The 15,361-nt window shown below is 35.6% G+C and overlaps 45 non-coding genes across 45 annotated transcripts; all 45 read left to right on the forward strand.

The window, feature by feature from the left end:
• Positions 1–104: 104 nt before the first annotated feature.
• TRNAT-AGU (transfer RNA threonine (anticodon AGU)) lies at positions 105–177 on the forward strand. The gene has a single exon. It is a non-coding gene; the product is annotated as a tRNA-Thr (tRNA).
• Positions 178–309: 132 nt separating this feature from the next.
• Positions 310–382, forward strand: TRNAT-AGU (transfer RNA threonine (anticodon AGU)). Its single transcript has one exon. It is a non-coding gene; the product is annotated as a tRNA-Thr (tRNA).
• Positions 383–515: 133 nt separating this feature from the next.
• On the forward strand, positions 516–588 carry TRNAT-UGU (transfer RNA threonine (anticodon UGU)). Its single transcript has one exon. It is a non-coding gene; the product is annotated as a tRNA-Thr (tRNA).
• A 133-nt stretch (positions 589–721) lies between these two features.
• TRNAT-AGU (transfer RNA threonine (anticodon AGU)) lies at positions 722–794 on the forward strand. The gene has a single exon. It is a non-coding gene; the product is annotated as a tRNA-Thr (tRNA).
• Positions 795–1,635: 841 nt separating this feature from the next.
• On the forward strand, positions 1,636–1,708 carry TRNAT-AGU (transfer RNA threonine (anticodon AGU)). The gene has a single exon. It is a non-coding gene; the product is annotated as a tRNA-Thr (tRNA).
• Positions 1,709–1,841: 133 nt separating this feature from the next.
• Positions 1,842–1,914, forward strand: TRNAT-UGU (transfer RNA threonine (anticodon UGU)). The gene has a single exon. It is a non-coding gene; the product is annotated as a tRNA-Thr (tRNA).
• Positions 1,915–2,047: 133 nt separating this feature from the next.
• TRNAT-AGU (transfer RNA threonine (anticodon AGU)) lies at positions 2,048–2,120 on the forward strand. Its single transcript has one exon. It is a non-coding gene; the product is annotated as a tRNA-Thr (tRNA).
• An 841-nt stretch (positions 2,121–2,961) lies between these two features.
• Positions 2,962–3,034, forward strand: TRNAT-AGU (transfer RNA threonine (anticodon AGU)). Its single transcript has one exon. It is a non-coding gene; the product is annotated as a tRNA-Thr (tRNA).
• Positions 3,035–3,167: 133 nt separating this feature from the next.
• TRNAT-UGU (transfer RNA threonine (anticodon UGU)) lies at positions 3,168–3,240 on the forward strand. The gene has a single exon. It is a non-coding gene; the product is annotated as a tRNA-Thr (tRNA).
• Positions 3,241–3,373: 133 nt separating this feature from the next.
• Positions 3,374–3,446, forward strand: TRNAT-AGU (transfer RNA threonine (anticodon AGU)). The gene has a single exon. It is a non-coding gene; the product is annotated as a tRNA-Thr (tRNA).
• Positions 3,447–4,287: 841 nt separating this feature from the next.
• Positions 4,288–4,360, forward strand: TRNAT-UGU (transfer RNA threonine (anticodon UGU)). Its single transcript has one exon. It is a non-coding gene; the product is annotated as a tRNA-Thr (tRNA).
• A 133-nt stretch (positions 4,361–4,493) lies between these two features.
• On the forward strand, positions 4,494–4,566 carry TRNAT-AGU (transfer RNA threonine (anticodon AGU)). The gene has a single exon. It is a non-coding gene; the product is annotated as a tRNA-Thr (tRNA).
• A 133-nt stretch (positions 4,567–4,699) lies between these two features.
• Positions 4,700–4,772, forward strand: TRNAT-UGU (transfer RNA threonine (anticodon UGU)). Its single transcript has one exon. It is a non-coding gene; the product is annotated as a tRNA-Thr (tRNA).
• Positions 4,773–4,904: 132 nt separating this feature from the next.
• On the forward strand, positions 4,905–4,977 carry TRNAT-AGU (transfer RNA threonine (anticodon AGU)). Its single transcript has one exon. It is a non-coding gene; the product is annotated as a tRNA-Thr (tRNA).
• A 133-nt stretch (positions 4,978–5,110) lies between these two features.
• TRNAT-AGU (transfer RNA threonine (anticodon AGU)) lies at positions 5,111–5,183 on the forward strand. The gene has a single exon. It is a non-coding gene; the product is annotated as a tRNA-Thr (tRNA).
• A 133-nt stretch (positions 5,184–5,316) lies between these two features.
• On the forward strand, positions 5,317–5,389 carry TRNAT-UGU (transfer RNA threonine (anticodon UGU)). Its single transcript has one exon. It is a non-coding gene; the product is annotated as a tRNA-Thr (tRNA).
• Positions 5,390–5,959: 570 nt separating this feature from the next.
• TRNAT-UGU (transfer RNA threonine (anticodon UGU)) lies at positions 5,960–6,032 on the forward strand. Its single transcript has one exon. It is a non-coding gene; the product is annotated as a tRNA-Thr (tRNA).
• Positions 6,033–6,165: 133 nt separating this feature from the next.
• TRNAT-AGU (transfer RNA threonine (anticodon AGU)) lies at positions 6,166–6,238 on the forward strand. The gene has a single exon. It is a non-coding gene; the product is annotated as a tRNA-Thr (tRNA).
• Positions 6,239–6,371: 133 nt separating this feature from the next.
• TRNAT-UGU (transfer RNA threonine (anticodon UGU)) lies at positions 6,372–6,444 on the forward strand. The gene has a single exon. It is a non-coding gene; the product is annotated as a tRNA-Thr (tRNA).
• A 166-nt stretch (positions 6,445–6,610) lies between these two features.
• On the forward strand, positions 6,611–6,683 carry TRNAT-AGU (transfer RNA threonine (anticodon AGU)). The gene has a single exon. It is a non-coding gene; the product is annotated as a tRNA-Thr (tRNA).
• A 133-nt stretch (positions 6,684–6,816) lies between these two features.
• On the forward strand, positions 6,817–6,889 carry TRNAT-AGU (transfer RNA threonine (anticodon AGU)). Its single transcript has one exon. It is a non-coding gene; the product is annotated as a tRNA-Thr (tRNA).
• A 339-nt stretch (positions 6,890–7,228) lies between these two features.
• On the forward strand, positions 7,229–7,301 carry TRNAT-AGU (transfer RNA threonine (anticodon AGU)). Its single transcript has one exon. It is a non-coding gene; the product is annotated as a tRNA-Thr (tRNA).
• Positions 7,302–7,706: 405 nt separating this feature from the next.
• Positions 7,707–7,779, forward strand: TRNAT-AGU (transfer RNA threonine (anticodon AGU)). Its single transcript has one exon. It is a non-coding gene; the product is annotated as a tRNA-Thr (tRNA).
• A 569-nt stretch (positions 7,780–8,348) lies between these two features.
• On the forward strand, positions 8,349–8,421 carry TRNAT-UGU (transfer RNA threonine (anticodon UGU)). Its single transcript has one exon. It is a non-coding gene; the product is annotated as a tRNA-Thr (tRNA).
• Positions 8,422–8,554: 133 nt separating this feature from the next.
• Positions 8,555–8,627, forward strand: TRNAT-AGU (transfer RNA threonine (anticodon AGU)). Its single transcript has one exon. It is a non-coding gene; the product is annotated as a tRNA-Thr (tRNA).
• A 363-nt stretch (positions 8,628–8,990) lies between these two features.
• Positions 8,991–9,063, forward strand: TRNAT-AGU (transfer RNA threonine (anticodon AGU)). Its single transcript has one exon. It is a non-coding gene; the product is annotated as a tRNA-Thr (tRNA).
• A 133-nt stretch (positions 9,064–9,196) lies between these two features.
• TRNAT-UGU (transfer RNA threonine (anticodon UGU)) lies at positions 9,197–9,269 on the forward strand. The gene has a single exon. It is a non-coding gene; the product is annotated as a tRNA-Thr (tRNA).
• A 339-nt stretch (positions 9,270–9,608) lies between these two features.
• Positions 9,609–9,681, forward strand: TRNAT-AGU (transfer RNA threonine (anticodon AGU)). The gene has a single exon. It is a non-coding gene; the product is annotated as a tRNA-Thr (tRNA).
• Positions 9,682–10,045: 364 nt separating this feature from the next.
• Positions 10,046–10,118, forward strand: TRNAT-AGU (transfer RNA threonine (anticodon AGU)). Its single transcript has one exon. It is a non-coding gene; the product is annotated as a tRNA-Thr (tRNA).
• A 133-nt stretch (positions 10,119–10,251) lies between these two features.
• TRNAT-UGU (transfer RNA threonine (anticodon UGU)) lies at positions 10,252–10,324 on the forward strand. Its single transcript has one exon. It is a non-coding gene; the product is annotated as a tRNA-Thr (tRNA).
• A 784-nt stretch (positions 10,325–11,108) lies between these two features.
• On the forward strand, positions 11,109–11,181 carry TRNAT-AGU (transfer RNA threonine (anticodon AGU)). The gene has a single exon. It is a non-coding gene; the product is annotated as a tRNA-Thr (tRNA).
• A 363-nt stretch (positions 11,182–11,544) lies between these two features.
• On the forward strand, positions 11,545–11,617 carry TRNAT-AGU (transfer RNA threonine (anticodon AGU)). Its single transcript has one exon. It is a non-coding gene; the product is annotated as a tRNA-Thr (tRNA).
• A 133-nt stretch (positions 11,618–11,750) lies between these two features.
• TRNAT-UGU (transfer RNA threonine (anticodon UGU)) lies at positions 11,751–11,823 on the forward strand. Its single transcript has one exon. It is a non-coding gene; the product is annotated as a tRNA-Thr (tRNA).
• A 339-nt stretch (positions 11,824–12,162) lies between these two features.
• Positions 12,163–12,235, forward strand: TRNAT-UGU (transfer RNA threonine (anticodon UGU)). Its single transcript has one exon. It is a non-coding gene; the product is annotated as a tRNA-Thr (tRNA).
• Positions 12,236–12,377: 142 nt separating this feature from the next.
• TRNAT-AGU (transfer RNA threonine (anticodon AGU)) lies at positions 12,378–12,450 on the forward strand. The gene has a single exon. It is a non-coding gene; the product is annotated as a tRNA-Thr (tRNA).
• A 339-nt stretch (positions 12,451–12,789) lies between these two features.
• Positions 12,790–12,862, forward strand: TRNAT-UGU (transfer RNA threonine (anticodon UGU)). The gene has a single exon. It is a non-coding gene; the product is annotated as a tRNA-Thr (tRNA).
• A 142-nt stretch (positions 12,863–13,004) lies between these two features.
• TRNAT-AGU (transfer RNA threonine (anticodon AGU)) lies at positions 13,005–13,077 on the forward strand. The gene has a single exon. It is a non-coding gene; the product is annotated as a tRNA-Thr (tRNA).
• Positions 13,078–13,210: 133 nt separating this feature from the next.
• On the forward strand, positions 13,211–13,283 carry TRNAT-UGU (transfer RNA threonine (anticodon UGU)). The gene has a single exon. It is a non-coding gene; the product is annotated as a tRNA-Thr (tRNA).
• Positions 13,284–13,688: 405 nt separating this feature from the next.
• On the forward strand, positions 13,689–13,761 carry TRNAT-AGU (transfer RNA threonine (anticodon AGU)). The gene has a single exon. It is a non-coding gene; the product is annotated as a tRNA-Thr (tRNA).
• Positions 13,762–13,894: 133 nt separating this feature from the next.
• On the forward strand, positions 13,895–13,967 carry TRNAT-AGU (transfer RNA threonine (anticodon AGU)). The gene has a single exon. It is a non-coding gene; the product is annotated as a tRNA-Thr (tRNA).
• A 133-nt stretch (positions 13,968–14,100) lies between these two features.
• Positions 14,101–14,173, forward strand: TRNAT-UGU (transfer RNA threonine (anticodon UGU)). Its single transcript has one exon. It is a non-coding gene; the product is annotated as a tRNA-Thr (tRNA).
• A 133-nt stretch (positions 14,174–14,306) lies between these two features.
• TRNAT-AGU (transfer RNA threonine (anticodon AGU)) lies at positions 14,307–14,379 on the forward strand. Its single transcript has one exon. It is a non-coding gene; the product is annotated as a tRNA-Thr (tRNA).
• A 364-nt stretch (positions 14,380–14,743) lies between these two features.
• Positions 14,744–14,816, forward strand: TRNAT-AGU (transfer RNA threonine (anticodon AGU)). Its single transcript has one exon. It is a non-coding gene; the product is annotated as a tRNA-Thr (tRNA).
• Positions 14,817–14,949: 133 nt separating this feature from the next.
• Positions 14,950–15,022, forward strand: TRNAT-AGU (transfer RNA threonine (anticodon AGU)). Its single transcript has one exon. It is a non-coding gene; the product is annotated as a tRNA-Thr (tRNA).
• A 133-nt stretch (positions 15,023–15,155) lies between these two features.
• Positions 15,156–15,228, forward strand: TRNAT-UGU (transfer RNA threonine (anticodon UGU)). Its single transcript has one exon. It is a non-coding gene; the product is annotated as a tRNA-Thr (tRNA).
• The last annotated feature ends 133 nt before the right edge of the window (positions 15,229–15,361 follow it).

A 15,361-nucleotide genomic window follows, 5' to 3' on the forward strand; every position in this document is an offset into this window, starting at 1 on the left:
GATATGCATTTTTGCAAACAATAGAGTAAAAGTTCCGATGAGATAATTTAATTAAATTACTGAAATTACTGAAATATTTTGCATTCATATCGCTTCACAGCAAAGGCTGCGTAGCTTAGTGGTTATAGCACCTGTCTAGTAAACAGGAGATCATGAGTTCGATTCTCGTCGGAGCCTCGCTGTTAATTTACTTGAACTAGACTTCGTAGCTATATAATTTTGAAAAATTAAAATAAAAGGCAAAAGTTCCGATGAGATAATTTAGTTAAATTACTGGAATATTCAGCATTCAAGTCGCTTCAAAGCAAGGGCTCCGTGGCTTAGTGGTTAAAGCGCCTGTCTAGTAAACAGGAGATCATGAGTTCGATTCTCGTCGGAGCCTCGCTGTTATGTTACTTGAACTAGATTTCGTAGCTATATAATTTTGAAAAATTAAAATAATAGGGCAAAAGTTTCGATGAGATAATTTAGTTAATTTACTGAAATATTCTGCATTCATATCGCTTCAATGCAAGGGCTCTGTGGCTTAGTGGTTAAAGCGCCTGTCTTGTAAACAGGAGATCATGAGTTCGATTTTCGTCGGAGCCTCGCTGTTATATTACTTGAACTAGATTTCGTAGCTATTAAATTTTGAAAAATTAAAATAATAGGGCAAAAGTTCCGATGAGATAATTTAGTTAAATTACTGGAATATTCAGCATTCATGTCGCTTCAAAGCAAGGGCTCCGTGGCTTAGTGGTTAAAGCGCCTGTCTAGTAAACAGGAGATCATGAGTTCGATTCTCGTCGGAGCCTCGCTTTTATGTTACTTGAACTAGATTTCGTAGCTGTAAAATTTTGAAAAATTAAAAATAATAGTTGATTTAGATGAGCATTTATGCAAACAATAGTGTAAAAGTTCCGATGAGATAATTTACTGAAATATTCAGAATTCATATCGCTTCAAAGAAAGGCCTTCGTGGCTTATTGGTTAAAGCGCCTGTCTAGTAAACAGGGGATCATGAGTTCGATTCTCGTCGGAGCCTCGCTGTTATGTTACTTGAACTAGATTTCGTAGGTGTTAAACTTTGAAAAATTAAAAATAATAGTTGATTTAGATATGCATTTTTGCAAACAATAGAGTAAAAGTTCCGATGAGATAATTTAATTAAATTACTGAAATTACTGAAATATTTTGCATTCATATCGCTTCACAGCAAAGGCTGCGTAGCTTAGTGGATATAGCACCTGTCTAGTAAACAGGAGATCATGAGTTCGATTCTCGTCGGAGCCTCGCTGTTATGTTACTTGAACTAGATTTCGTAGCTGTTAAATTTTGAAAAATTAAAAATAATAGTTGATTTAGATGAGCATTTATGCAAACAATAGTGTAAAAGTTCCGATGAGATAATTTACTGAAATATTCAGAATTCATATCGCCTCAAAGCAAGGCCTTCGTGGCTTAGTGGTTAAAGCGCCTGTCTAGTAAACAGGAGATCATGAGTTCGATTCTCGTCGGAGCCTCGCTGTTATGTTACTTGAACTAGATTTCGTAGCTATTAAATTTTGAAAAATAAAAACAATAGGGTAAAAATTCCGATGAGTTAATTTAGTTAAATTACTGGACTATTCAGCATTCATATCGCTTCAATGCAAGGGCTCTGTGGCTTAGTGGTTAAAGCGCCTGTCTAGTAAACAGGAGATCATGAGTTCGATTCTCGTCGGAGCCTCGCTGTTATGTTACTTGAACTAGATTTCGTAGCTATATAATTTTGAAAAATTAAAATAATAGGGCAAAAGTTTCGATGAGATAATTTAGTTAATTTACTGAAATATTCTGCATTCATATCGCTTCAATGCAAGGGCTCTGTGGCTTAGTGGTTAAAGCGCCTGTCTTGTAAACAGGAGATCATGAGTTCGATTTTCGTCGGAGCCTCGCTATTATATTACTTGAACTAGATTTCGTAGCTATTAAATTTTGAAAAATTAAAATAATAGGGCAAAAGTTCCGATGAGATAATTTAGTTAAATTAATGGAATATTCAGCATTCATGTCGCTTCAAAGCTTGGGTTCCGTGGCTTAGTGGTTAAAGCGCCTGTCTAGTAAACAGGAGATCATGAGTTCGATTCTCGTCGGAGCCTCGCTGTTATGTTACTTGAACTAGATTTCGTAGCTGTTAAATTTTGAAAAATTAAAAATAATAGTTGATTTAGATGAGCATTTATGCAAACAATAGTGTAAAAGTTCCGATGAGATAATTTACTGAAATATTCAGAATTCATATCGCTTCAAAGAAAGGCCTTCGTGGCTTATTGGTTAAAGCGCCTGTCTAGTAAACAGGGGATCATGAGTTCGATTCTCGTCGGAGCCTCGCTGTTATGTTACTTGAACTAGATTTCGTAGGTGTTAAACTTTGAAAAATTAAAAATAATAGTTGATTTAGATATGCATTTTTGCAAACAATAGAGTAAAAGTTCCGATGAGATAATTTAATTAAATTACTGAAATTACTGAAATATTTTGCATTCATATCGCTTCACAGCAAAGGCTGCGTAGCTTAGTGGATATAGCACCTGTCTAGTAAACAGGAGATCATGAGTTCGATTCTCGTCGGAGCCTCGCTGTTATGTTACTTGAACTAGATTTCGTAGCTGTTAAATTTTGAAAAATTAAAAATAATAGTTGATTTAGATGAGCATTTATGCAAACAATAGTGTAAAAGTTCCGATGAGATAATTTACTGAAATATTCAGAATTCATATCGCTTCAAAGCAAGGCCTTCGTGGCTTAGTGGTTAAAGCGCCTGTCTAGTAAACAGGAGATCATGAGTTCGATTCTCGTCGGAGCCTCGCTGTTATGTTACTTGAACTAGATTTCGTAGCTATTAAATTTTGAAAAATAAAAACAATAGGGTAAAAATTCCGATGAGTTAATTTAGTTAAATTACTGGACTATTCAGCATTCATATCGCTTCAATGCAAGGGCTCTGTGGCTTAGTGGTTAAAGCGCCTGTCTAGTAAACAGGAGATCATGAGTTCGATTCTCGTCGGAGCCTCGCTGTTATGTTACTTGAACTAGATTTCGTAGCTATATAATTTTGAAAAATTAAAATAATAGGGCAAAAGTTTCGATGAGATAATTTAGTTAATTTACTGAAATATTCTGCATTCATATCGCTTCAATGCAAGGGCTCTGTGGCTTAGTGGTTAAAGCGCCTGTCTTGTAAACAGGAGATCATGAGTTCGATTTTCGTCGGAGCCTCGCTGTTATATTACTTGAACTAGATTTCGTAGCTATTAAATTTTGAAAAATTAAAATAATAGGGCAAAAGTTCCGATGAGATAATTTAGTTAAATTAATGGAATATTCAGCATTCATGTCGCTTCAAAGCTTGGGTTCCGTGGCTTAGTGGTTAAAGCGCCTGTCTAGTAAACAGGAGATCATGAGTTCGATTCTCGTCGGAGCCTCGCTGTTATGTTACTTGAACTAGATTTCATAGCTGTTAAATTTTGAAAAATTAAAAATAATAGTTGATTTAGATGAGCATTTATGCAAACAATAGTGTAAAAGTTCCGATGAGATAATTTACTGAAATATTCAGAATTCATATCGCTTCAAAGAAAGGCCTTCGTGGCTTATTGGTTAAAGCGCCTGTCTAGTAAACAGGGGATCATGAGTTCGATTCTCGTCGGAGCCTCGCTGTTATGTTACTTGAACTAGATTTCGTAGGTGTTAAACTTTGAAAAATTAAAAATAATAGTTGATTTAGATATGCATTTTTGCAAACAATAGAGTAAAAGTTCCGATGAGATAATTTAATTAAATTACTGAAATTACTGAAATATTTTGCATTCATATCGCTTCACAGCAAAGGCTGCGTAGCTTAGTGGATATAGCACCTGTCTAGTAAACAGGAGATCATGAGTTCGATTCTCGTCGGAGCCTCGCTGTTATGTTACTTGAACTAGATTTCGTAGCTGTTAAATTTTGAAAAATTAAAAATAATAGTTGATTTAGATGAGCATTTATGCAAACAATAGTGTAAAAGTTCCGATGAGATAATTTACTGAAATATTCAGAATTCATATCGCTTCAAAGCAAGGCCTTCGTGGCTTAGTGGTTAAAGCGCCTGTCTAGTAAACAGGACATCATGAGTTCGATTCTCGTCGGAGCCTCGCTGTTATGTTACTTGAACTAGATTTCGTAGCTATTAAATTTTGAAAAATAAAAACAATAGGGTAAAAATTCCGATGAGTTAATTTAGTTAAATTACTGGACTATTCAGCATTCATATCGCTTCAATGCAAGGGCTCTGTGGCTTAGTGGTTAAAGCGCCTGTCTTGTAAACAGGAGATAATGAGTTCGATTCTCGTCGGAGCCTCGCTGTTATATTACTTGAACTAGATTTCGTAGCTATTAAATTTTGAAAAATTAAAATAATAGGTCAAAAGTTCCGATGAGATAATTTAGTTAAATTACTGGAATATTCAGCATTCATGTCGCTTCAAAGCAAGGGTTCCGTGGCTTAGTGGTTAAAGCGCCTGTCTAGTAAACAGGAGATCATGAGTTCGATTCTCGTCGGAGCCTCGCTGTTATGTTACTTGAACTAGATTTCGTAGCTATATAATATTGAAAAATTAAAATAATAGGGCAAAAGTTTCGATGAGATAATTTAGTTAATTTACTGAAATATTCTGCATTCATATCGCTTCAAAGCAAGGGCTCCGTGGCTTAGTGATTAAAGCGCCTGTCTTGTAAACAGGAGGTCGTGAGTTCGATTCTCGTCGGAGCCTCGCTGTTATATTACTTGAACTAGATTTCGTAGCTATATAATTTTGAAAAATTAAAATAAAAGGCAAAAGTTCCGATGAGATAATTTAGTTAAATTAATGGAATATTCAGCATTCATGTCGCTTCAAAGCAAGGGCTCCGTGGCTTAGTGGTTTAAGCGCCTGTCTAGTAAACAGGAGATCATGAGTTCGATTCTCGTCGGAGCCTCGCTGTTAAGTTACTTGAACTAGACTTCGTAGCTATATAATTTTGAAAAATTAAAATAATAGGGCAAAAGTTCCGATGAGATAATTTAGTTAAATTACTGGAATATTCAGCATTCAAGTCGCTTCAAAGCAAGGGCTCCGTGGCTTAGTGGTTAAAGCGCCTGTCTAGTAAACAGGAGTTCATGAGTTCGATTCTCGTCGGAGCCTCGCTGTTATGTTACTTGAACTTGATTTCGTAGCTATATAATTTTGAAAAATTAAAATAATAGGGCAAAAGTTTCGATGAGATAATTTAGTTAATTTACTGAAATATTCTGCATTCATATCGCTTCAATGCAAGGGCTCTGTGGCTTAGTGGTTAAAGCGCCTGTCTTGTAAACAGGAGATCATGAGTTCGATTTTCGTCGGAGCCTCGCTGTTATATTACTTGAACTAGATTTCGTAGCTATTAAATTTTGAAAAATTAAAATAATAGGGCAAAAGTTCCGATGAGATAATTTAGTTAAATTAATGGAATATTCAGCATTCATGTCGCTTCAAAGCAAGGGTTCCGTGGCTTAGTTGTTAAAGCGCCTGTCTAGTAAACAGGATATCATGAGTTCGATTCTCGTCGGAGCCTCGCTGTTATGTTACTTGAACTAGATTTCGTAGCTGTTAAATTTTGAAAAATTAAAAATAATAGTTGATTTAGATGAGCATTTATGCAAACAATAGTGTAAAAGTTCCGGTGAGATAATTTACTGAAATATTCAGAATTCATATCGCTTCAAAGCAAGGCCTTCGTGGCTTATTGGTTAAAGCGCCTGTCTAGTAAACAGGGGATCATGAGTTCGATTCTCGTCGGAGCCTCGCTGTTATGTTACTTGAACTAGATTTCGTAGGTGTTAAACTTTGAAAAATTAAAAATAATAGGGTAAAAATTCCGATGAGTTAATTTAGTTAAATTACTGGACTATTCAGCATTCATATCGCTTCAATGCAAGGGCTCTGTGGCTTAGTGGTTAAAGCGCCTGTCTTGTAAACAGGAGATAATGAGTTCGATTCTCGTCGGAGCCTCGCTGTTATATTACTTGAACTAGATTTCGTAGCTATTAAATTTTGAAAAATTAAAATAATAGGTCAAAAGTTCCGATGAGATAATTTAGTTAAATTACTGGAATATTCAGCATTCATGTCGCTTCAAAGCAAGGGTTCCGTGGCTTAGTGGTTAAAGCGCCTGTCTAGTAAACAGGAGATCATGAGTTCGATTCTCGTCGGAGCCTCGCTGTTATGTTACTTGAACTAGATTTCGTAGCTATATAATATTGAAAAATTAAAATAATAGGGCAAAAGTTTCGATGAGATAATTTAGTTAATTTACTGAAATATTCTGCATTCATATCGCTTCAAAGCAAGGGCTCCGTGGCTTAGTGATTAAAGCGCCTGTCTTGTAAACAGGAGGTCGTGAGTTCGATTCTCGTCGGAGCCTCGCTGTTATATTACTTGAACTAGATTTCGTAGCTATTAAATTTTGAAAAATTGAAAATAATTGTTGATTTAGATATGCATATATGCAAACAATGGTGTAAAAGTTCCGATGATATAATTTAGTTAATTTACTGAAATATTCAGAATTCATATCACTTCAAAGCAAGGGCTCCGTGGCTTAGTGGTTTAAGCGCCTGTCTAGTAAACAGGAGATCATGAGTTCGATTCTCGTCGGAGCCTCGCTGTTAAGTTACTTGAACTAGACTTCGTAGCTATATAATTTTGAAAAATTAAAATAATAGGGCAAAAGTTCCGATGAGATAATTTAGTTAAATTACTGGAATATTCAGCATTCAAGTCGCTTCAAAGCAAGGGCTCCGTGGCTTAGTGGTTAAAGCGCCTGTCTAGTAAACAGGAGTTCATGAGTTCGATTCTCGTCGGAGCCTCGCTGTTATGTTACTTGAACTTGATTTCGTAGCTATATAATTTTGAAAAATTAAAATAATAGGGCAAAAGTTTCGATGAGATAATTTAGTTAATTTACTGAAATATTCTGCATTCAAGTCGCTTCAAAGCAAGGGCTCCGTGGCTTAGTGGTTAAAGCGCCTGTCTAGTAAACAGGAGTTCATGAGTTCGATTTTCGTCGGAGCCTCGCTGTTATATTACTTGAACTAGATTTCGTAGCTATTAAATTTTGAAAAATTAAAATAATAGGGCAAAAGTTCCGATGAGATAATTTAGTTAAATTAATGGAATATTCAGCATTCATGTCGCTTCAAAGCAAGGGTTCCGTGGCTTAGTGGTTAAAGCGCCTGTCTAGTAAACAGGATATCATGAGTTCGATTCTCGTCGGAGCCTCGCTGTTATGTTACTTGAACTAGATTTCGTAGCTGTTAAATTTTGAAAAATTAAAAATAATAGTTGATTTAGATGAGCATTTATGCAAACAATAGTGTAAAAGTTCCGGTGAGATAATTTACTGAAATATTCAGAATTCATATCGCTTCAAAGCAAGGCCTTCGTGGCTTATTGGTTAAAGCGCCTGTCTAGTAAACAGGGGATCATGAGTTCGATTCTCGTCGGAGCCTCGCTGTTATGTTACTTGAACTAGATTTCGTAGGTGTTAAACTTTGAAAAGTTAAAAATAATAGTTGATTTAGATATGCATTTTTGCAAACAATAGAGTAAAAGTTCCGATGAGATAATTTAATTAAATTACTGAAATTACTGAAATATTTTGCATTCATATCGCTTCACAGCAAAGGCTGCGTAGCTTAGTGGTTATAGCACCTGTCTAGTAAACAGGAGATCATGAGTTCGATTCTCGTCGGAGCCTCTATTTTATGTTACTTGAACTAGATTTCGTAGCTGTTAAATTTTGAAAAATTAAAAATAATAGTTGGTTTAGATGAGCATTTATGCAATCAATAGTGTAAAAGTTCCGATGAGATAATTTACTGAAATATTCAGAATTCATATCGCTTCAAAGCAAGGCCTTCGTGGCTTAGTGGTTAAAGTGCCTGTCTAGTAAACAGGAGATCATGAGTTCGATTCTCGTCGGAGCCTCGCTGTTATGTTACTTGAACTAGATTTCGTAGCTATTAAATTTTGAAAAATAAAAACAATAGGGTAAAAATTCCGATGAGTTAATTTAGTTAAATTACTGGACTATTCAGCATTCATGTCGCTTCAAAGCAAGGGCTCCGTGGCTTAGTGGTTAAAGCGACTGTCTAGTCAACAGGAGAGCATGAGTTCGATTCTCGTCGGAGCCTTGCTGTTATGTTAATTGTCCTAGATTTCGTAGCTATTAAAGTTTGAAAAATTAAAACAATAGGGTAAAAATTCCAATGAGTTAATTTAGTTAAATTACTGAAATATTCTGCATTCATATAGCTTCCATGCAAGGGCTCTGTGGCTTAGTGGTTAAAGCGCCTGTCTTGTAAACAGGAGATAATGAGTTCGATTCTCGTCGGAGCCTCGCTGTTATATTACTTGAACTAGATTTCGTAGCTATTAAATTTTGAAAAATTAAAATAATAGGTCAAAAGTTCCGATGAGATAATTTAGTTAAATTAATGGAATATTCAGCATTCATGTCGCTTCAAAGCAAGGGTTCCGTGGCTTAGTGGTTAAAGCGCCTGTCTAGTAAACAGGAGATCATGAGTTCGATTCTCGTCGGAGCCTCGCTGTTATGTTACTTGAACTAGATTTCGTAGCTGTTAAATTTTGAAAAATTAAAAATAATAGTTGATTTAGATGAGCATTTATGCAAACAATAGTGTAAAAGTTCCGATGAGATAATTTACTGAAATATTCAGAATTCCTATCGCTTCAAAACAAGGCCTTCGTGGCTTATTGGTTAAAGCGCCTGTCTAGTAAACAGGGGATCATGAGTTCGATTCTCGTCGGAGCCTCGCTGTTAAGTTACTTGAACTAGACTTCGTAGCTATATAATTTTGAAAAATTAAAATAATAGGGCAAAAGTTCCGATGAGATAATTTACTTAAATTACTGGAATATTCAGCATTCAAGTCGCTTCAAAGCAAGGGCTCCGTGGCTTAGTGGTTAAAGCGCCTGTCTAGTAAACAGGAGATCATGAGTTCGATTCTCGTCGGAGCCTCGCTGTTATGTTACTTAAACTAGATTTCGTAGCTATATAATTTTGAAAAATTAAAATAATAGGGCAAAAGTTTCGATGAGATAATTTAGTTAATTTACTGAAATATTCTGCATTCATATCGCTTCAATGCAAGGGCTCTGTGGCTTAGTGGTTAAAGCGCCTGTCTTGTAAACAGGAGATCATGAGTTCGATTTTCGTCGGAGCCTCGCTGTTATATTACTTGAACTAGATTTCGTAGCTATTAAATTTTGAAAAATTAAAATAATAGGGCAAAAGTTCCGATGAGATAATTTAGTTAAATTAATGGAATATTCAGCATTCATGTCGCTTCAAAGCAAGGGTTCCGTGGCTTAGTGGTTGAAGCGCCTGTCTAGTAAACAGGAGATCATGAGTTCGATTTTCGTCGGAGCCTCGCTGTTATATTACTTGAACTAGATTTCGTAGCTGTTAAATTTTGAAAAATTAAAATAATAGGGCAAAAGTTCCGATGAGATAATTTAGTTAAATTAATGGAATATTCAGCATTCATGTCGCTTCAAAGCAAGGGTTCCGTGGCTTAGTGGTTAAAGCGCCTGTCTAGTAAACAGGAGATCATGAGTTCGATTCTCGTCGGAGCCTCGCTGTTATGTTACTTGAACTAGATTTCGTAGCTATATAATATTGAAAAATTAAAATAATAGGGCAAAAGTTTCGATGAGATAATTTAGTTAATTTACTGAAATATTCTGCATTCATATCGCTTCAAAGCAAGGGCTTAGTGATTAAAGCGCCTGTCTTGTAAACAGGAGGTCATGAGTTCGATTCTCGTCGGAGCCTCGCTGTTATATTACTTGAACTAGATTCCGTAGCTATTAAATTTTGAAAAATTGAAAATAATTGTTGATTTAGATATGCATATATGCAAACAATAGTGTAAAAGTTCCGATGATATAATTTAGTTAATTTACTGAAATATTCAGAATTCATATCACTTCAAAGCAAGGGCTCCGTGGCTTAGTGGTTTAAGCGCCTGTCTAGTAAACAGGAGATCATGAGTTCGATTCTCGTCGGAGCCTCGCTGTTAAGTTACTTGAACTAGACTTCGTAGCTATATAATTTTGAAAAATTAAAAGAATAGGGCAAAAGTTCTGATGAGATAATTTAGTTAATTTACTGAAATATTCTGCATTCATATCGCTTCAAAGCAAGGGCTCCGTGGCTTAGTGATTAAAGCGCCTGTCTTGTAAAAAGGAGGTCATGAGTTCGATTCTCGTCGGAGCCTCGCTGTTATATTACTTGAACTAGATTTCGTAGCTATTAAATTTTGAAAAATTGAAAATAATTGTTGATTTAGATATGCATATATGCAAACAATAGTGTAAAAGTTCCGATGATATAATTTAGTTAATTTACTGAAATACTCAGAATTCATATCACTTCAAAGCAAGGCCTTCGTGGCTTAGTGGTTAAAGCGCCTGTCTAGTAAACAGGAGATCATGAGTTCGATTCTCGTCGGAGCCTCGCTGTTATGTTACATGAACTAGATTTCGTAGCTATTAAATTTTGAAAAATAAAAACAATAGGGTAAAAATTCCGATGAGTTAATTTAGTTAAATTACTGGACTATTCAGCATTCATGTCGCTTCAAAGCAAGGGCTCCGTGGCTTAGTGGTTAAAGCGACTGTCTAGTCAACAGGAGAGCATGAGTTCGATTCTCGTCGGAGCCTTGCTGTTATGTTAATTGTCCTAGATTTCGTAGCTATTAAAGTTTGAAAAATTAAAACAATAGGGTAAAAATTCCAATGAGTTAATTTAGTTAAATTACTGAAATATTCTGCATTCATATCGCTTCCATGCAAGGGCTCTGTTTCTTAGTGGTTAAAGCGCCTGTCTTGTAAACAGGAGATAATGAGTTCGATTCTCGTCGGAGCCTCGCTGTTATATTACTTGAACTAGATTTCGTAGCTATTAAATTTTGAAAAATTAAAATAATAGGTCAAAAGTTCCGATGAGATAATTTAGTTAAATTAATGGAATATTCAGCATTCATGTCGCTTCAAAGCAAGGGTTCCGTGGCTTAGTGGTTAAAGCGCCTGTCTAGTAAACAGGAGATCATGAGTTCGATTCTCGTCGGAGCCTCGCTGTTATGTTACTTGAACTAGATTTCGTAGCTGTTAAATTTTGAAAAATTAAAAATAATAGTTGATTTAGATGAGCATTTATGCAAACAATAGTGTAAAAGTTCCGATGAGATAATTTACTGAAATATTCAGAATTCCTATCGCTTCAAAGCAAGGCCTTCGTGGCTTATTGGTTAAAGCGCCTGTCTAGTAAACAGGGGATCATGAGTTCGATTCTCGTCGGAGCCTCGCTGTTAAGTTACTTGAACTAGACTTCGTAGCTATATAATTTTGAAAAATTAAAATAATAGGGCAAAAGTTCCGATGAGATAATTTACTTAAATTACTGGAATATTCAGCATTCAAGTCGCTTCAAAGCAAGGGCTCCGTGGCTTAGTGGTTAAAGCGCCTGTCTAGTAAACAGGAGATCATGAGTTCGATTCTCGTCGGAGCCTCGCTGTTATGTTACTTAAACTAGATTTCGTAGCTATATAATTTTGAAAAATTAAAATAATAGGGCAAAAGTTTCGATGAGATAATTTAGTTAATTTACTGAAATATTCTGCATTCATATCGCTTCAATGCAAGGGCTCTGTGGCTTAGTGGTTAAAGCGCCTGTCTTGTAAACAGGAGATCATGAGTTCGATTTTCGTCGGAGCCTCGCTGTTATATTACTTGAACTAGATTTCGTAGCTATTAAATTTTGAAAAATTAAAATAATAGGGCAAAAGTTCCGATGAGATAATTTAGTTAAATTAATGGAATATTCAGCATTCATGTCGCTTCAAAGCAAGGGTTCCGTGGCTTAGTGGTTGAAGCGCCTGTCTAGTAAACAGGAGATCATGAGTTCGATTTTCGTCGGAGCCTCGCTGTTATATTACTTGAACTAGATTTCGTAGCTGTTAAATTTTGAAAAATTAAAATAATAGGGCAAAAGTTCCGATGAGATAATTTAGTTAAATTAATGGAATATTCAGCATTCATGTCGCTTCAAAGCAAGGGTTCCGTGGCTTAGTGGTTAAAGCGCCTGTCTTGTAAACAGGAGATCATGAGTTCGATTTTCGTCGGAGCCTCGCTGTTATATTACTTGAACTAGATTTCGTAGCTATTAAATTTTGAAAAATTAAAATAATAGGGCAAAAGTTCCGATGAGATAATTTAATTAAATTACTGAAATTACTGAAATATTTTGCATTCATATCGCTTCACAGCAAAGGCTGCGTAGCTTAGTGGTTATAGCACCTGTCTAGTAAACAGGAGATCATGAGTTCGATTCTCGTCGGAGCCTCGCTGTTATGTTACTTAAACTAGATTTCGTAGCTATATAATTTTGAAAAATTAAAATAATAGGGCAAAAGTTTCGATGAGATAATTTAGTTAATTTACTGAAATATTCTGCATTCATATCGCTTCAATGCAAGGGCTCTGTGGCTTAGTGGTTAAAGCGCCTGTCTTGTTAACAGGAGATCATGAGTTCGATTTTCGTCGGAGCCTCGCTGTTATATTACTTGAACTAGATTTCGTAGCTATTAAATTTTGAAAAATTAAAATAATAGGGCAAAAGTTCCGATGAGATAATTTAGTTAAATTAATGGAATATTCAGCATTCATGTCGCTTCAAAGCAAGGGTTCCGTGGCTTAGTGGTTAAAGCGCCTGTCTTGTAAACAGGAGATCATGAGTTCGATTTTCGTCGGAGCCTCGCTGTTATATTACTTGAACTAGATTTCGTAGCTATTAAATTTTGAAAAATTAAAATAATAGGGCAAAAGTTCCGATGAGATAATTTAATTAAATTACTGAAATTACTGAAATATTTTGCATTCATATCGCTTCACAGCAAAGGCTGCGTAGCTTAGTGGTTATAGCACCTGTCTAGTAAACAGGAGATCATGAGTTCGATTCTCGTCGGAGCCTCGCTGTTATGTTACTTAAACTAGATTTCGTAGCTATATAATTTTGAAAAATTAAAATAATAGGGCAAAAGTTTCGATGAGATAATTTAGTTAATTTACTGAAATATTCTGCATTCATATCGCTTCAATGCAAGGGCTCTGTGGCTTAGTGGTTAAAGCGCCTGTCTTGTAAACAGGAGATCATGAGTTCGATTTTCGTCGGAGCCTCGCTGTTATGTTACTTGAACTAGATTTCGTAGCTGTTAAATTTTGAAAAATTAAAAATAATAGTTGATTTAGATGAGCATTTATGCAAACAATAGTGTAAAAGTTCCGATGAGATAATTTACTGAAATATTCAGAATTCATATCGCTTCAAAGCAAGGCCTTCGTGGCTTATTGGTTAAAGCGCCTGTCTAGTAAACAGGGGATCATGAGTTCGATTCTCGTCGGAGCCTCGCTGTTATGTTACTTGAACTAGATTTCGTAGGTGTTAAACTTTGAAAAATTAAAAATAATAGTTGATTTAGATATGCATTTTTGCAAACAATAGAGTAAAAGTTCCGATGAGATAATTTAATTAAATTTCTGAAATTACTGAAATATTTTGCATTCATATCGCTTCACAGCAAAGGCTGCGTAGCTTAGTGGTTAAAGCGCCTGTCTAGTAAACAGGAGATCATGAGTTCGATTCTCGTCGGAGCCTCGCTGTTAAGTTACTTGAACTAGACTTCGTAGCTGTATAATTTTGAAAAATTAAAATAATAGGGCGAAAGTTCCGATGAGATAATTTAGTTAAATTACTGGAATATTCAGCATTCAAGTCGCTTCAAAGCAAGGGCTCCGTGGCTTAGTGGTTAAAGCGCCTGTCTAGTAAACAGGAGATCATGAGTTCGATTCTCGTCGGAGCCTCGCTGTTATGTTACTTGAACTAGATTTCGTAGCTATATAATTTTGAAAAATTAAAATAATAGGGCAAAAGTTTCGATGAGATAATTTAGTTAATTTACTGAAATATTCTGCATTCATATCGCTTCAATGCAAGGGCTCTGTGGCTTAGTGGTTAAAGCGCCTGTCTTGTAAACAGGAGATCATGAGTTCGATTTTCGTCGGAGCCTCGCTGTTATATTACTTGAACTAGATTTCGTAGCTATTAAATTTTGAAAAATTAAAATAATAGGGCAAAAGTTCCGATGAGATAATTTAGTTAAATTACTGGAATATGCAGCATTCATGTCGCTTCAAAGCAAGGGTTCCGTGGCTTAGTGGTTAAAGCGCCTGTCTAGTAAATAGGAGATCATGAGTTCGATTCTCGTCGGAGCCTCGCTGTTATGTTACTTGAACCAGATTTCGTAGCTATATAATATTGAAAAATTAAAATAATAGGGCAAAAGTTTCGATGAGATAATTTAGTTAATTTACTGAAATATTCTGCATTCATATCGCTTCAAAGCAAGGGCTTAGTGATTAAAGCGCCTGTCTTGTAAACAGGAGGTCATGAGTTCGATTCTCGTCGGAGCCTCGCTGTTATATTACTTGAACTAGATTTCGTAGCTATTAAATTTTGAAAAATTGAAAATAATTGATGATTTAGATATGCATATATGCAAACAATAGTGTAAAAGTTCCGATGATATAATTTAGTTAATTTACTGAAATATTCAGAATTCATATCACTTCAAAGCAAGGGCTCCGTGGCTTAGTGGTTTAAGCGCCTGTCTAGTAAACAGGAGATCATGAGTTCGATTCTCGTCGGAGCCTCGCTGTTAAGTTACTTGAACTAGACTTCGTAGCTATATAATTTTGAAAAATTAAAATAATAGGGCAAAAGTTCCGATGAGATAATTTAGTTAAATTACTGGAATATTCAGCATTCAAGTCGCTTCAAAGCAAGGGCTCCGTGGCTTAGTGGTTAAAGCGCCTGTCTAGTAAACAGGAGATCATGAGTTCGATTCTCGTCGGAGCCTCGCTGTTATGTTACTTGAACTAGATTTCGTAGCTATATAATTTTGAAAAATTAAAATAATAGGGCAAAAGTTTCGATGAGATAATTTAGTTAATTTACTGAAATATTCTGCATTCATATCGCTTCAATGCAAGGGCTCTGTGGCTTAGTGGTTAAAGCGCCTGTCTTGTAAACAGGAGATCATGAGTTCGATTTTCGTCGGAGCCTCGCTGTTATATTACTTGAACTAGATTTCGTAGCTATTAAATTTTGAAAAATTAAAATAATAGGGCAAAAGTTCCGATGAGATAATTTAGTTAAATTAATGGAATATTCAGCATTCATATCGCTTCAATGCAAG

The sequence above is a fragment of the Phalangium opilio genome, unplaced genomic scaffold, assembly GCF_054372755.1.
Source record: "Phalangium opilio isolate 3A_F unplaced genomic scaffold, DU_Popi_V2 ptg000019l_1, whole genome shotgun sequence".
NCBI lineage: Eukaryota > Metazoa > Arthropoda > Arachnida > Opiliones > Phalangiidae > Phalangium > Phalangium opilio.